The sequence below is a fragment of the Canis lupus genome, chromosome 25, assembly GCF_011100685.1.
Source record: "Canis lupus familiaris isolate Mischka breed German Shepherd chromosome 25, alternate assembly UU_Cfam_GSD_1.0, whole genome shotgun sequence".
Taxonomy (NCBI): domain Eukaryota; kingdom Metazoa; phylum Chordata; class Mammalia; order Carnivora; family Canidae; genus Canis; species Canis lupus.
The window spans coordinates 23,300,024-23,318,276 of record NC_049246.1 but is presented as its reverse complement, the minus strand read 5'-3'; the positions used below and the strand labels follow the sequence as shown (position 1 = coordinate 23,318,276).

Here is an 18,253-nt window from a genome sequence, read left to right as displayed (position 1 = left end):
AGTTACTTAAACAGGCTTAATTGATTTTAGATGTTAAAGTATTTGACCATGGGTTCAATAAGATAAGAACAGTCTTTAAAAGAGCAATAGTTTTAAGTCTAAATGAAGTTGGAATTTACATTTGTAAAAGAGGCCACTAAAGGAGGTCATGAGTGCCGATTAAATAAAGAAATGAGTAGTACCCTGGTTAGGAAGGCCAAACAGGTAATGGAAATGAAGAGCACCTTGCTAAAAGTACCCCTTTCTCTCCTGTTTTAAGACTTTATTTATTTATTTTTTATTTGTTTCACTTTTTTTTTTTTTTTTAGATTTTATTTATTTATTCATGAGACACAGAGAGAGAGAGAGAGAGAGAGAGACAGGCAGAGGGAGAAGCAGGCTCCATGCAGGGAGCCCCATGTGAGACTCGATCCTGGGCCCCCAGGATCACACCCCGGGCTGCAGACGGTGCTAAACCACTGAGCCACCCGGGCTGCCCAAGACTTTATTTTTGAGAGCAGTTTTAGCTTCTCAGAAAAGTTGAGAGAAAGGTCCAGGAATTTTCCATACATCCTCTGCTACCCCTCCCCGCCCCCACTATAGCCCCCCCCAATATCAACATCCTACCAAAGTGATTAAGATTCACCCTTGTGTTGTACATTCTATGCACTTAGAAAAATGTATAATGACAGGTACCATACTGAATACAGTATCATACAAAATAGTTTCATTGCCCTAAAAATCTTCTGTGCTGTGCCCATTATCCCTTCTTCCTCACTACCCCTGATAACCACTATCTTTTCACTGTCTCTAGTTTATCTTTTCCAGAATGTCATATAGTTGGAATCATACAGTATGTAGACTTTAGAGATTAGCTTCTGTGGCTCTCTTTACAACGTGTCTTTGACAAAATCGTCAGTAAGCCAATATTTGCAAGTCAAATAATTTTATCAAACTATAGAACTTGATATCTATAACAAAATCATCTATTATTTATAAAAAGCATACAAACACTTCACAACTGAACTTTCAGATTTTTATTTTTTTTATTTTTTTATAATAAATTGATTTTTTTATTGGTGTTCAATTTGTCAACATACAGAATAACACCCAGTGCTCATCCTGTCAAGTATCCCCCTCAGTGCCCATCACCCCCACCCCCTGCCCTCCTCCCCTTCCACCACCCCTAGTTCGTTTCCCAGAGTTAGGAGTCTTTATGTTCTGTCTCCCTTTCTGATATTTCCCACACATTTCTTCTCCCTTCCCTTCTATTCCCTTTCACTATTACTTATATTCCCCAAATGAATGAGAACATATAATGTTTGTCCTTCTCCTGATTGACTTACTTCACTGAGCATAATACCCTCCAGTTCCATCCACGTTGAAGCAAATGGTGGGTATTTGTCATGTCTAGTGGCTGAGTAATATTCCATTGTATACATAAACCACATCTTCTTTATCCATTCATCTTTCAATGGACACTGAGGCTCCTTCCACAGTTTGGCTATTGTGGCCATTGCTGCTAGAAACATCGGGGTGCAGGTGTCCCGGCGTTTCATTGCATCTGAATCTTTGGGGTAAATCCCCAACAGTGCAATTGCTGGGTCGTAGGGCAGGTCTATTTTTAACTATTTGAGGAACCTCCACACAGTTTTCCAGAGTGGCTGCACCAGTTCACATTCCCACCAACAGTGTAAGAGGGTTCCCTTTTCTCCGCATCCTCTCCAACATTTGTTGTTTCCTGCCTTGTAATTTTCCCCATTCTCACTGGTGTGAGGTGGTATCTCATTGTGGTTTTGATTTTTATTTCCCTGATGGCAAGTGATGCAGAGCTTTTTCTCATGTGCGTGTTGGCCATGTCTGTGTCTTCCTCTGTGAGATTTCTGTTCATGTCTTTTGCCCATTTCATGATTGGATTGTTTGTTTCTTTGCTCTTGAATTTAATAAGTTCTTTATAGATCTTGGAAACTAGCCCTTTATCTGATAGATCATTTGCCAATATCTTCTCCCATTCTGTAGGTTGTCTTTTAGTTTTGTTGACTGTATCCTTTGCTGGGCAAAAGCTTCTTATCTTGATGAAGTCCCAATAGTTCATTTTTGCTTTTGTTTCTTTTGCCTTCATGGATGTATCTTGCAAGAAGTTACTGTGGCTGAGTTCAAAAAGGGTGTTGCCTGTGTTCTCCTCTAGGATTTTGATGGAATCTTGTCTCACATTTAGATCTTTCATCCATTTTGAGTTTATCTTTGTGTATGGTACAAGAGAGTGGTCTAGTTTCATTATTGTGCATGTGGATGTCCAATTTTCCCAGCACCATTTATTGAAGAGACTATCTTTCTTCCAATGGATAGTCTTTCCTCCTTTATCGAATATTAGTTGACCATAAAGTTCAGGGTCCACTTCTGGATTCTCTATTCTGTTCCATTGATCTATGTGTCTGTTTTTGTGCCAGTACCACACTGTCTTGATGACCACAGCTTTGTAGTACAACCTGAAATCTGGCATTGTGATGCCCCCAGATATGGTTTTCTTTTTTAAAATTCCCCTGGCTATTCGGGGTCTTTTCTGATTCCACACAAATCTTAAGATAATTTGTTCCAACTCTCTGAAGAAAGTCCATGGCATTTTGATAGGGATTGCATTAAACGTGTAAATTGCCCTGGGTAACATTGACATTTTCACAATATTAATTCTGCCAATCCATGAGCATGGAATATTTTTCCATCTCTTTGTGTTTCCTCAATTTCTTTCAGAAGTGTTCTATAGTTTTTAGGGTATAGATCCTTTACCTCTTTGGTTAGGTTTATTCCTAGGTATCTTATGCTTTTGGGTGCAATTGTCAATGGGATTGACTCCTTAATTTCTCTTTCTTCAGTCTCATTGTTAGTGTATAGAAATGCCACTGATTTCTGGGCATTGATTTTGTGTCCTGCCACACTGCTGAATTGCTGTATGAGTTCTAACAATCTTGGGGTGGTGGCAAACTTTCAGATTTTAGATGTATTTTGTTTAAGTGGGTCATATGAATAAACACATGTAGAAGTGAGGAAATCCGGTTTTAAGGGCACCTGCCTCTTGGCTAATGGACTCCACAGGTGGTAACGTTCTGCTGAAAGACCATACCAGCACATTACAGACAACACTGACCTCCAGATCACTATCTTCTGGGGTAATATATAAAGCTACAAGAATTCAAAGAAAATAGTGCAGAAATTTGTTTTCACTAAGATCATGTATTTCTTCCTTTTCCCTACTGGATAGTCTATTTCTAGAATAGGAAGCTTTCAGGGAAAAAATGTTATCCCTGATTTGCTTATGCTGGTGAAAAAAGTCAAATATATCCTTCCCTTCATATACTTTTGATTATTAGAGAGACTCCATTTATAGCAAAGTTAAATTGATTTAAATTTTTTTTATTTTTTTAATTTAAATTTAATAAGATAAATATAACCATATACTCTCCTGTTTTACTACTCTATGAATAACAAATCAAAATATAGATTTGGCCTTCTCTAAGATCTGCTGCTTATTCTAGCCATAGATGAGGAGAATTGAGGTAGAGTAGGCACTAACCAGCCAGTTTAATGTTTCACTATCTTTCTATTTTGTTCTGCTTATGAGTAAACTTCTATTTTAACATAAGGAGGATAATCAAATACAAGCCCGCAGAAACTATTCCCTAGAATTTTCTTAAAAAAAAAAAAAAAAGATTTTATTTATTTATTCATGAGAGACACACACAGAGAGAGAAAGGCAGAGACATAGACAGGGGGAGAAGCAGGCTCTATACAGGGAGCCTGATGCGGGACCCAATCACAGGACTCCAGGATCACACCCCAGGCCGAAGGCAGGCGCTAAACTGTTGAGCCACCTAGAGATCCCCATAGAATTTTCTTATATTCCTCTAGAGTTTATTTTCCCTTTTAACTCCCATGGGTAGGCAATCTCAATGCCAGCCTCCTACTTCAACCTACCTTTTATAATATTCTTAGGAAGGCTCTCTCTCTCTACTTCTTCTATTTTAATCATGCTCCCTTTAAATCTCTCAAATCATATTTATATTTTTTTCCATATTTAAAAAGAACAAAGTGGCACTATTTTCTGAATATTATGCAATTCAGGCATTTTGCCACTTGGAACAAAATTCCTACCTTGCTAATCAAATCACAGAGTGATATTTTTCTGTTTCTTTTATTCTAGTGAGAAAGGCTAAGAACACATTTTCTGCTTCGGTGCACATCTCCAATACCTTCCCAGGTTTTATCTTCAAGTTGCCAAATTCATAGTGAATTGTTCAGTTCTCCACTAGAGGCACACAGGACACAGAGTATACTGGTTGATCATGTGATGATGACCAGTTTTCTCATAGGGTGACAGAGAAACTCTTTTCAATGAGTCATGTAAGAAGCAAGTATATAGTGAGGATAGAAAAGTTCTAATGTAGACAGCCTCAAGCCTTAGGCTGTTGATTATATACTATGTAATACATATGTATATATTATATTTAATCCTAAATTCAACCATATGTCATATAATTACTGCTGTTACAGGAGCTGCTGTCATACCAAATTTTGGTATTACAGTTATATTCTTAATTTATTTAGAAAAATCATAGGACTGGGTGCAAGTAAACTCTGCAAGGAGCAAATTGGCACGGAGGAATACTTTGTTATAAAATACTCTCTTCATAGAATAAATCTTTGGGTTAACTGCACACATTAACCAGAGGCCATAAACTAAAATTGATCTCAATGAATCCTTTGATAGAAACATGATGTTAATTCATTGTCTAAAGCCATCTCAACTTTGATTTTTACTAATGGCTGATAGTGTTCCAAACTTACATAGAATCTGAATTCTAAGTCCAGAGCTAAACAAAATTCAAGCAGTAACCCTCCAAGTTACTAAGGAGAATATATAACTTGAAAATGTACAAAAAGCAAACTTTACACACCATACTTTATAACCCTCTGGAAAAATACCTGGCTGATTGCATTTTTGGATATCCAATACTGCACCTGTCAACTAAAATCTGAGTGCTTTTTTTACCGCCAAGGCAGCTTCTGAGTGAATTGCTCTACCTGAGAAATTAAAACCTATGAGAATACAGATTGGAGGGAATCATGAGATACTTCCAATTATCTGATTATATCTTAAATAATTTACCATGAGCCAGAGCATATAAAATAAGTGAAACTTTTCTATAGGAAGGAGAAAAATATAATTGAAAAGTGGCCTGGTAGTAATTTTGGTTTTCCAAATAAAAACACTGTCTGAAAATACATTAAGGACAAATAAGCAATTTTGTAGGTGTGCAGAAAGATGTGACACATTTTTTCTATTAATAAATCACAACATTTCAACATTTTGATTTAACCGTTCCTCTTTTTGCCCTTCACCAACTCTAGAATGAAGGAAATCAATAAATAAGATTACACTCAGCACCTCATACAATTTTTTACCAGTTGGGGGCACAGCTATCCAATTATGGTTTGAGATTTGCTGAACATATATTACCATTTTTTTCAATTTATTCAGAGGAAACTTTTGGAGGTTCATTTGACAGAGGCAATCAGTAGTGCATTAATGTAAATCAGTATTGATTGTGCTATGAAATGCAGTAAGGGGTAGTGAACAAAACAGAATAGCTACCTCTTTATTTTTCATAATGACAGACAAATGACCTAAGGGAGAAAATTTCATTCATTTCATGAGGATCGAGAGAATAATACAAAACGATTATTTACAAAAATGCACAATTGTCATATTTTTTCCAATAATTATTTTCATTAGATGATATCTAAAAAGTAGGTGCGTATAAACTTATGAAAATGCCAATACTTCTTATAGGATTATTTACTCATATATAAAGGAAAAAAGCATCTTCATTTCAGAACTAATGTCTACTAATGCACATACCACTGAGTATAGTTTCTTCATTCAGCAAATGTTTTCTGTGCATTTAGTATATGTGAGAGCATATACTGGGATATATCAAGGTGTAAAATAGTCTAGGAACATTGCTCTGGAAGAGCTTACATTTTGTTTTATTATTTAAAAAATTTTCCAATTCTATTGAGATATATTGACATACAACATTGTATGAGTTTCAGGTATACAGCATAAAGGTTTGACTGATGTATGTTGTGAAATAATTACTGCAATAATTTTAATTAACATTCATCATTTCATATAGATACAAAGAAGGGAAATGGAAAAAAAAAAGAGATCAATTCTTTTAAAGAGAACTCTCAGATTTACTCTCTTAACAACTATCATGTATAGCATTAAATAGGGTGACCTGTGAGGGCCTTACTGAGTCAGTAGGGTCTGAGCAAAGATGTGAGGGATGGGTGAGAGTTAGCCAAGCAAATATCTGAGGAAATATCTGGAATAACACTCTAAATTGGGAATATGAGACACTCATTCAAGGACTAGCAGGCAAGCCAGTTTGCAGGAACAAAATCAATGGAGGATGAAGGGCATAATGGTAAGTTCAGAGTATGAAGAAATTTGTAGGGGTTTTAGAGATTTTGGCTTTTATTCTGAATCGGACGGAAAGCCACTGCAGGGTTCTGTGCAGAGCAGTGGCCTGATTGGACATACATAAAAGGATTGCTCTGACTCCTATGTTTAGAAGAGACCCTAAGAAACAGTGGTAGAAGCACTTGATGTATGGATGTATCCTTTAGGAGAGAAGCTCAGAATGGATTTATCAGTTTGGAAGTCATCAGTATAGGTAGTATGAAACTGGATGTGGTCAGAAAGGGAATATTTTAAGTGGTGAAGCAAATAAAAACAAAGTTTGAGTCCTGAGGCACTTCAACAGGAAGAGGCTGAGGAGAAAAGTAGGTAGGAATCAGGGAGACCAAGGAACAGCTAATGACATAGGAAGAGAACTAAGATAGATCTGCTGGAACACCTACAAGGAAGTATATCTTAGAGGCGAAATTTTTCAGTAATGTGTGTCATGGCTGTGACAACTGGTTAAGTTAGGTGAGCAATGAGAAGTGATTATTGGTTTGACTAATGTGGACCTAGCTGTGGTCTTGATGGAGAAGTTCTCATGGTGTGGTGAGGTAGCAGTAGTTTTAAGAGAGAGTAGTAGTAGTGGAAGAAATAGTTTTAAGAAGAATCCAAGACTGTGGTTATAATATATAACTCTTTTGAGTAGTTTTGTTGCAGGTACAAAGAGATGTAGCCATGGCTGACATGAAAAAGGGAGTCAAAAGAAGTTTGTTTGTTGTTTTTAAATATGAGAAAAATAACCACATCTTTATAAGCCAAGAGAGCTAGTAAGGAGCAAACGAATGATTATGTAAGAAGAGAGGGGGAGAAACACTATAGTCATGTCCTCAGGTAGACAAGATGGCATGAGGCTTGACAGGTAAACTTAAATGGTAGCAGGTCATGTAGATGTAGCCAGGTGTGCTGAAAGAACAGGGACTGAGCATGAGTAAGAGTTACTGGGTGCTTAGAAAATGCATCAGTCCATTAGTTTGGATAGTGCAGAAAAATTCCAGAGTTGTGTTTATTTATCAATATCAGTAATTTGGTACCTGCCACTTCTTAAGCCATAATCTTTACCAAGGTCATGACCTAATCACCTATATTAGTTTCCCAGGGCTGCAAAACAAAGTAGTGCAAAGTGGGTGGCCAAAAACTACACAAGTATATTCTCCCATAGTTGTGAAAGCCAGAAGTCCAAAATCAAAGTGTTGTCAGGGCCATGTACCTTCCAAGAACAGTAGCAGGGGACTCTTCTCAGCCTCTTTAAGCTTCTGGTAGCTCCAGGTGTGCCTCGGTTTGAGACAGCACAGTCTTAACCTCTGTCTCTGTCATCCCAGGGCCATCTTCCCTCCCTGTCTGTGTCTGAATTTCCCTTTTCATATAAGGACACTACTCATAATGGAGTAGGAGACACCCTTCTCCACTATGAACTCATTTTAACCAGTTACATTCTACTAGTTACCAATGACCTACTTCCAATGAAGTCACATTCAGAGGTATAGGGTGGTGGTTAAGATTGCAATATATCTTTTTTGAGGGACACAATTTTCTCCATAACACCACCTAAGGTCAGTTTCCTCTTTTATAAAATGGGAAAATACTGTTTCACAAGGTTTTAATGGGGATTAAATATATAGTGTATTGGTTAAGAGTTCAGGTTCATAAATCAAAATATCTCCATGATTTCAAAGTGGAATGGGGAAAATTATTAAACCTCTTCCAGTCTTAATTTTTCATCTGGAAAATAAAGATAATAGTTCCTACCCCCATGGGGCTAGCATGAGACTCACATTAGATAACCCATACAAAATATTTAGAGACCCATGTGACTCTTAGTTGTGTGCCTAGTATAATACTCATAATAAATGTAAGGATTATTGGGGCACCTGTTGGCTCAGCAGATTGAGCATCCAACTCTTGGTTTTGGCTTGGATCATGATCTTGGAGTTATTGGTTCAAGCCCTGAGTCAGGCTCTGTGATTAGTGTGGAGTCTGCTTGTCCCTCTCTCTCAGCCCCTTTCCCTGCTTATGTGTACATTCCTTCTCTCTCAAATAAAAGAATGAATATAATCTTTAAAAAATAGTAAAATAAAATAATATTTTTTAAAAAGTAAGGATTATTATTACTATACTTCAGCCTGTTCCCTTTTCTGAAACCTCTAATGGTAATTTGTAATGATATCAATAGCCTAGATTTGTCATATAACAGTCTAATAGTCAACAGGCTAAACTACTTTTTGAATTATCATATGCATAATCCCTCATCTCTTCTAAATGTTCACACTATTTATTTATGCTTATAACTGTGATTGTGATTTGTAACATTTTATGTATATATATTTACATATTTGTGTATATATATATATGTATATATATATATATATATACACACACATTTTGGTCTTCATTGATTCTGGTATAGAGATCCTAAAATTTTTGTAATTTCCTGTGATGAGAGCAATAAAGGTGTCTCTTGTGATGTGAATTGTAACTTTTGGAAAGCACCTAAATGTGGGGCCCCTTACCAAAAGAACAAACCAGGTGATTAGAAGGTTGAGATTTTCAATCTCACACCCCTGATCCCCAGGGCAGTAAGAGGGACTGGAGGTTGAATCAATTGCCTATGGCCAATGATTTAATCAAACAAACTTATATAATGAAGCCTCCATTGAAACCCAAAAGGAGAGGGTTTGGATGACCTCCACATTGGTGAATGAGTGGAGATTTTAGCAGAGTGGCATACCTGGAGAGCGTGTGGAAGCTCCAAATAATTCCTATATATTGTCCTATGCATCTCTTCCATCTGGCTATTCTTGAGTTATATCCTTTTATCATAAATGGTTGTCTAGTAACTAATATTTCCCTGAATTCTGTGAGCATCTATAGCAAATTAATTGAGCCCAAGGAGGGGATCATGGAAACCTCTGATTCAAGCACAAGTGACAACCTGGACTTGTGACTGGCTTCTGAAGTGAGAAACAGTCTTGCAGAACTGAGTCCTTAATCTGTGGGATCTGATGCTATGTCTAGGTAGATGGTATCAGAACTGAATTGAATTGTAGGACATCAGCTGGTGTCAGAGAATTGCTTGGTGTGGAAAAAACTCCACATGTTGGAGTTTTGGAGGCAGAATCTGAATAACCACTATTAGGCATAGTTGTCAGATGGCAATATTGAGACAAGATATCTTCATGACCTATGCCTTTGAATACTTAGAATATACTAAAAAATAAACAAGTAGTTAGAGGGACCAACTCTGATTTTTTCACCTCTATTTGTCCATTTCCCTAGAAGTATGACTGTTACATTGTTGGATTAGGGACACAGAGAAGGAAAAATTAGGGTTATTTGACTGAGTGAATGATGTGCAAATTAAGTGAACCAAGTGAAATTTAGGCAATTTTCATCATTTTTGAAAACTTCATGAAGGCACTTAAAGACATAATAAATAGTGAGCAGTTGACCCTTGAACGATGTAGTGATTAGGCACACTGATCACCCTGCTTAGTCAAAATTCATATATTATTACTTTTGACTCCTTGAAGATTTAACTACTAATTATCTACTATTGACTAGAAGCTTTACCAACAACATTAACAGTTGGTTAACACATATTTTGAATGTCATATGTATTATATACTGTATTCCTAAAATAAGCTAGAAAAAAGATGTTATTAAGAAAATCATAAGGAAAATACATTTACAATACTGTATTGTATTGGAAAAAAAAATCCATGGATAAGTGGATCCTTGTAGTTTAAGCCCATGTTGTTCAAGGGTCAACTGTACTTAGATTCTGAACTTTAAACACAAAACTTTACTTTTAGATATCAAGTTGATTCTTTTTGAAACACCATTAGTTAAATTTTTAGTTTTAATAAATATTTGAAATAGTACAGGAAAGGGAAAATGGCTTAGACATGTGAATCATTCACCTGTGACTACAAGGTATATAATTTGCAGATCATCACATGGTTGTTAGGGAAAGATCTGTCATAAAGGAAAAAGAAAAGAAAGAGCAATTGCTGAAAAGAATTGAAGAAATACAGAAGGAGGGGTTTAAAACATTAAAAGAGAAAAGTAACATGAAATAGAAGAGCATTGAGATTGCAGTGACATCAATAAACCTTGCACAATAAAACAGAGAAAATGTGACAACATAAGTAGATTAAGTAGAAAGAAATTAAGTGTCAATGGGAGGAAGAAAGATTATCTTTAAATATCTAAGGCTAGTGTTAGCAGTACAGATGAAGAGCTTTTTTGAATTGCAATAAAATGCTAACATTTAAGAAAGGCAGAGGTTCAGACAAGAAAGAACTGTGGATTTGGGACTGGAGACCTGAGTTCTAATCAGGCCTTACCCAGAGGTGATATTAAAAATATTGTTCAACCTGCTTATAGGAGCAGAGTTCACAAGGCCTCCAGCTATAGCATGAGGATCCAGACATCTTTGGGTAGGAACCATGGCAACTTGGTTACAAGATAGAGTTGGAGACCCACAGGAGACTAGAAGTATATTTACCAGGTGCCTCTGAAAAATTTTAGTATTTAATCAATGAGTATATCCAAACTGGTACATACCATATGAATAACAACCTTGACTTATGAGCTATCTGGGTGAACTACAGAATCCCAGGGCAGCTAGACTAGATGTCCCTAATGGCTCTTTACAACTCGAGCATTCTTTGACTCTGTATATGTGTGTGTGCAGGCACATGCTGATGGATATATGTGACTGTTATACATGGAATCATGTGTAGACAACTTTTGATTTTTAGATTGACTTGAATTGTGAAATCAGTAAGTTGAATTAAATAGAAGAATCCTTTAGTATGATTCATTGTAAGTAACAGTATTTATTTATTATTTATTTATTTATTTATTTATTTATTTATTTTTGCAAGTAGTAAGACTCTTCCAAAAGCATCAAAGCATGATTCTCAAAATCCAAATGGTTCACAATACTTTGTGTTGTGCTATTTATCAAAAGTTAAGGCAATGTATAAGCACACTAATAGCCTGTTCTCACCCCATTTCAGTCCTTTGATTGATTTGGAGGTTTTTCTTACTGTCAACATTATTTGTCTTTGTTTTTAAGTAGAATTATGTTGATATTGTGCTCAATATCTAGATGATATAGAACACACATTAGGTGAAGAAGCATAGGACTTCTCTTTCTTCAAATATTCATTCCATTACTTATTTCATACATATTAATTAAGCCCTTCCTAAGTAAAGTATACTAGTTAAGGGTGAGCTCTGGAGTCTGATTGCTTTTAAATACAGACACCACTAAATCTCAGACTTTATCCTCTTCTGGTACACAGGGACAGTGGAACCGCTTCTCTCCTGGCATTATGATGATTGAAGTAAATATTTCATACAACATACTTAGCATATTTCCTGGCACCTAGTAATGTTTAATACATACTAGCTTTTCTTTTTCTGTGACTGGCATTGTGTCACACCTAGATCTCTCTGTGGTCCAGCATGCTTCACATGTCTGTAAATAGAGCAATCTCATTTGTCCTCATTATTGCCTGCCCTTTTTGAAAAACAGACTCAGGTCTCCAGCGCTTTGTATTTGTGCTATATTTTGTGAAGGTGAGTCTTGAAAAGTCTGGCAAAAGTAGGCAACTCACCTCTGCTCATCCTTCAGCAGGTTCCCACATAGCTTATGGCCATCAATTTACCATTTATATCACTCCAATGAATTTTAAAATTAGAGACCGAGTTAGTTTTTCTTGTTATAAAATTATTTTTTTGGAGAAGAAAAGTAGAATATATGATCAGCAATTTAAATTTAAGCAAGCATTATAGAATTACCAATTACATGTAGTTGGTCCTTTAAAATAGGACTGGTGACTTGTTTGTGATCAGCAATAAGTGCACATATGAACTGAAATTTCAGACATTTCTTTATGATAACACTGGGCAGTGTTTGTCAAGGCAATAATCCTGTCTGACTTCTAAGGCTGTCTGCTTTATATCCATGCATATTTTCTACCACTTCTCAGCATATAGCTTCCATTTAAGTGAATTCATGTTTATAATAATATCCTCTAATCTTCTCAAGGACCACTCCTGTCCTTATTTCCCCAGACTGTCCTCCCATATTCTCAGCCCACCCCATCTCCAAGTGAGTCTTATCTTTTGTCAGGAGAGGGTCAGAGGTGAGCAGTGCTGATCTGTAGAGCAAAGGCTGACCAATCAACTCCTTGCCTTCGTTAGGCTAAAGTCTCACAAAAAGAAAGTAACTTACAAACTTCCTAAAGTGATGGGCAGACTAATCTTACCAGAAATGCCCATTGCCTGCTGTTCGTTCCCATCAGTAACAAACTGACACCATTATGACTTAAGTGAGCACAGACAATGCAATTTTTTTAAAAAGTTGCTGTATAAAAATAAAGTTAACTAGATAATGGAAAGGATTAGAGAGGTCGAAGCTATCAATTGCAAGAGGCACGTGGTGGACCTGGGACCAGAATTCTGGGGAGAAGGAGCTGAACAGTGGTACTAGTGTCTCTGAGCTCAAAGAAGGGACTCACACCTCAAGAGAGGGACCATCAGCCAGCTGATGCTGATGTCTCTGAGGGAGGAGACAGTGAATCTGATTCTGCAGGGGTGGAAAAATTGCAAACTGGATTCAGCTGCTGCTAGGGAGCAAACTGTTGCCCCTGGCAGTTTTTGGGATGAGGCCCACAGGAACAAAAGACTGGAGGGAGCAGCACTTTTTCCTCCTGAAAGCTTCCTGTCTCCCTCTAGTGGCTCCTACTGGCAGAGTCTAACAGGAAACAACTGCAAAGGAAAAGCCGGGTTTATAGAGTCTCCAACTCAGCATTTCAAAGCCAGGTGTAGAAAGGTGGGCTTAGAAACAGGTATCAATTTGATAATTGGCTCAACTACCAAGACCTGTCAAAAGCCCAATTCAAGTCACCTCCTTGGTGAATTTATCCTGACAGTGCTTGCTCAAGTGTTTTTCTAACTAATTCCTTTTGTGCTCTTGTTTGCTGTACATTCTAACACTTAATGGGTATTACGATGTTCTCATGACATCATGAAATATAGAACTATTATAGGAGGATACACTTATATAAAGTATATAAATAAATCAAATAGATTAATTTCTTAGCTGACTGACAATTACATATACAAATAATTTTGTGCCTTCAAAATAAATATAATTCCCTTGTGGGGAGGATGACTTAATTTCTATTTGTACCCAATATATTGTATAATAATATTAATTAAAGAATAGATGTCTGAAAAATGCTTACTGAAATTATTTTTCCAACCATGTATTTCTAATAGTATTAAACAAAATATAACTGCATCAGATGCCTTTTATTTTAAGTTACCCAGAAATCCTAGAAGTAGAGAAATAGAACTTTGGATGGATATTTCATTGACTGTTTTTAAAAATGATTCAGCAGAATTGTCAGGTAGATTCCAACAATTTGTCTTAAATCAGTATCAAAAAACCTAAAAGACACATATCTGTTAAAAATGTGAATTTGAACCACTCACTGCAAAGAAGGCTTCGATTCTTCTTTCCGAATTCACAGTTTAAAGACTGTGGATACAAAGATGGGTGAGGTTGATTTCTCCATCCCTTCTATGTAGGCTAGTTTTATCAATTGCTTTGTCCAACAAAATGTGGTGGAAGCGACAATGTACCAGTACCAGCAAATGCTTTAAGATACCATGCATGCTTCTCTATGATCTTCCTCTCTCCACCACTGTGTCTCCCTCAGCCTTGCCACTGCTATGTGACTAGCAGGGCCACTCTGCTAGATGATGCGAGTCTCCATATGGGAAAGTCAAGGTGCCCCAACTGACAGCTACTCAAGCCATAGAAACAGTCTCTTTGGAACCCCTGAGTTGCATGAGGCAGCTCAGTTGAGGCCAGAGGAACCACTCTCTGAGCCCTACGCAAATTACTGAAGAGCAGAATCATATGCTAAACAAATGGTGATTTAAACTACCAAATGTTGAGGTTGTTATGCAATAGCTAATGGGGGCCGTCATGTTAATCGTTTTAAAATAATCTGTAGGAGTCAGTTCAGTCCAAGTGTAGCCTGAAATCTACTGGCTTTAATTATCTGTGCCCTTTGCTTTTTATATTGGGAAACTTTACTTTTCCTTAGCTTAGAAATACTATTTATTGTTCCTGTGCAACACAGCGTATCCAGTGTATTTCAAGTTTTTATGCCTTAAGAGTCCATTGTACTGGTTAATGTGATTCGTCTGGTGTAGTCAGATTGTGTTCTGGACATTCTTCCAAAGGGTTAATAGCACAGAGTGAAAGGGAGCTTAAATGAACTACAGCATTACTAAGGAGCACTAAGTAACAAAGTAACATATAAATGCAAATTTCATAAGATTAAAGACCTTTTGGAGGAGGCCTATCATAAACGAGAAAAACAAGATAATAGACATGCAATATAGACCCTGGTTATCTAAAAGCTTACAGAAAAATTTTAAAGGAAAATAACTTTAGACGATGTTATTTATTTTTCCTACTGGCTTTATTAACGTACTGAAACAGTGCATGGGCTGATCTGAGCTCTGCTAGGGGAAAGAAGCTTTATTTTTCTTCCAATATACAAGCTGATGGATCAGGGACATTTATGAATGCAGGCTTAATTTAATAATAGTACTTTTTTTAACCTCTAAGTGTAAAATGGAAAGCAAAAGCCAATACTTTTCACAAAGCCCCTATTTTTATTTCTAATCTTTGTATTTGATACACCTCAATTAATAGTGTGCTGTATTTGTCAAATCTAGCCTAACTGCAAAACATGAGATATAAGACTATAAAAAAGAAAAGTAAATAAAAATGTGCTATTCCATTCATTAGGTATTGACTTTTCTAGAAATTAAAAATTTGGCGGATATAACAGCTGTTTTAAAATTACTAGTGGCAGTTTATAGAATCACGTTATAAAATTCAACTGTCGCATTACTTTGATACATTTTCAAAAAGAAATTCTAAAAGTTAATTCACATTTCATTTATCTCAAAATAAATGCTTTTTAGGATATAATGCCTTAGCTTTGCTTTAGCTAAGACATTTGTTTCTCCCTCCTCAGTTTCTTTTTCTTCTTTCTGCTCTAGAAACAGCAAGCATATATTTTACAGTTATTTTTCCATTTTAATCAATAAAGGTCCTTTTCAACTTTTGTGTTTTTGAAACAGCTCTCGTTATTTATCTGTGTAGAAGTTACAACACAAACCAAAAGGAAAATTAACTATAACCACATCAGGTGTTAGATGTCTTGAGATGCCCTAACAGGGTAGTGTGATGAGATTGGAGGGTGTGGCCAGCACTAATACCCTAAATATGACAGACGAGATCACTTACTTTTTTTTTTTTCTTTTTTAACATTCTGTTTATTTATTAATGAGAGACACAGAGAGAGAGAGGCAGAAACACAGGCAGAGGGAGAAGCAGGCTCCATGCAGGGAGCCTGACGTGGGACTTGATCTCTGGTCTCCTGGATCAGACCCTGGGCTGAAGGCGGCGCTAAACCGCTGAGCCACCTGGGCTGCCGGAGATCACTTACTCTTCTCAAAAAGGTCCCGTTATGCTCCCAAACCTTCCTGGATTGTCCTTGTTTAAGATATTTTCCTGGCTTGGAGGGCCCTCACTCTAAATTCCTGCCTCCTGAGATCCTACCCACGCTATTTAAGGCTGAAAGACACCACACAATTTTCCCTTCTTCCCCCTTTACACTTCCATCCAATTCCAATTCATTCAGCCAGGCAACAAGTATCTCTTGCATATCAGTTTTCTAGGTACTGTACTTGGTTTAAGTGATACAGGAGTGAACAAGATAGAGTCCAGTACTCACAAAGCTTGCAATCTACAGATGGCAAGATATATTACATAGTTATGTTATTTCCAACAAGCAACTGTATGGATGGACCTACACAGATAAAATCATTTGTCTGGCACATTGCTAAATGGCAAAAGCTCCACTGAGGGTGACATTGCAATTTAGCTATTTACTAAGACAGGATTCCTTGGATTGGAAAAAGAAAGAAAGAAAGAAAGAAAGAAAGAAAGGAAGAAAAGAAAGAAAGAAAGAAAGAAAGAAAGAAGAAGGAAGACAGGAAGGATGAAGGAAGTGCACGGAAGCGGAATTAACGTGCAGTATCCTTCCGAATGACTTCCCCCTACCCTCCGCCGCCCTCCATCCCTCCCTCCCCTCCCTCATCCCGCCCTCACCCACGCCATCACAAACAGAAGACCAATAAATTTGGAGCAAGCTCTGGATATATAAGAGGAGTTCTTTATTTCTTATCCGTGTAGATAGCATCCCACTGCCATGGGCAGACAGTGATCTGAGAGGCAGGAGCCCACACAAGGCAGCTGTAAGCAGTACTAATTCTTTGGGTCTACAGTTAATTTTTTCTTCTCCATCTTGGAATAGGGTCCATGAAACCTGGAGAGTAAGCTAAGTATTAACTCTGACCCTATTAGCCAGGACATTCGTACTAAATGTACTTTATATGGTGACTTTTCACTGATTCTCTCTTACACTTTAGGAAAGCCATAGAAAAGTACTATCTTCTCTTAGTTGTATTAAGGAGAGCCAAGAGAAGGGATTTTTACCCTTTCTTGGGCCAGAATGAAACACTATGCCCTCTGAAACAAGTGGTGAGAGGAGCAGCATCTATACAAGGGGGAAGTGGAAACCCAGATGTCCATAGATAAGGATACTTAATAAGCTGCCACATCTAACCAGATAGTTCACTTATCTTAGCTAAACCTTGCAAATTTTGAATTTTACTTTTGCCATAAAGATTACCTTTCCTTATGAGAGGAAAACAATCATTTAAAGTGGCGCCTTTAGTGAAAGGATTTGCCTTTTCCACTTGGTGTAATGTGAGGCTGTCTGGCAGCTGGTGAAGGGGCTGCATGGGGAGCCCTGCAACCAGCAGAACATGAAACCAGGTAAACCATCCTGAGGAACTCTCTTGAGTATCCGGGCTGATACAAAGTCCAGTGTCCAAAGCTCTTGGAGACTTGGTATCAGAAGTTGGAATGGTGGTGGCTCCTGGGTGGCTCAATCGGTTAAGTATCTGCCTTCAGCTCACGTCATAATCCAGGGGTCCTGGGATTGAGTCTGGCATAGGGCTCCCTGCTGAGCCGGAAGTCTGCTTCTCCCTCTGTCCCTCCCCTGCTTGTGCTGTCACTCTCACTCTCACTCTCACTTTCTCTCTCTCTCTCAAATAAATTATATATATATATATATATATATATATATATATATTTTTTTTTTTTTTTTTTTAAAGTGGAATGGTGGTACGGCAGGGTTTTGCAGGGGCAAGTCTGCTCAGTGTTGAATAGTTGGTCACCATTTAGACCTGATAAATCCATTCATAAGTAGTAGAACCCTGCCCAGTGGGCTGGAAGTACAGGAGATAGGATTCAATTTCAGAGAAAGGATTTGGCAAGACCCCAGGAAGATATAAAGTCCTCTGCCAAAACATCTAACACCTTGTAGTACAGGAATCTAGGGTGATGCCTAGTTTTTGAACTGGAACAATTTCAGGAACAGAGAGATAAGGAGGACACCAGGAAAGCTTGCGTCCCACATTTGATTGGATTTGGGTAAAAGATCATCTTCATTATATAGGACTGAATGATATATTTTCTAGGCAGTTACATTGTAGCATTTTATTGGAGCAGGACTAAGTCTAGAGGTAAGAGATTACATGCAAAGGAAGAAAACACGGAGGCAGTTTTCCTGATGTTCC

The 18,253-nt window shown here is 37.3% G+C and overlaps 1 protein-coding gene across 1 annotated transcript in view; it reads right to left on the bottom strand.

Annotated features, from left to right (window-relative positions):
- Positions 1-18,253, bottom strand: part of GALNTL6 (polypeptide N-acetylgalactosaminyltransferase like 6) — a 1,157,792-nt gene that overhangs the window by 527,135 nt on the left and 612,404 nt on the right. The window lies entirely within an intron of this gene.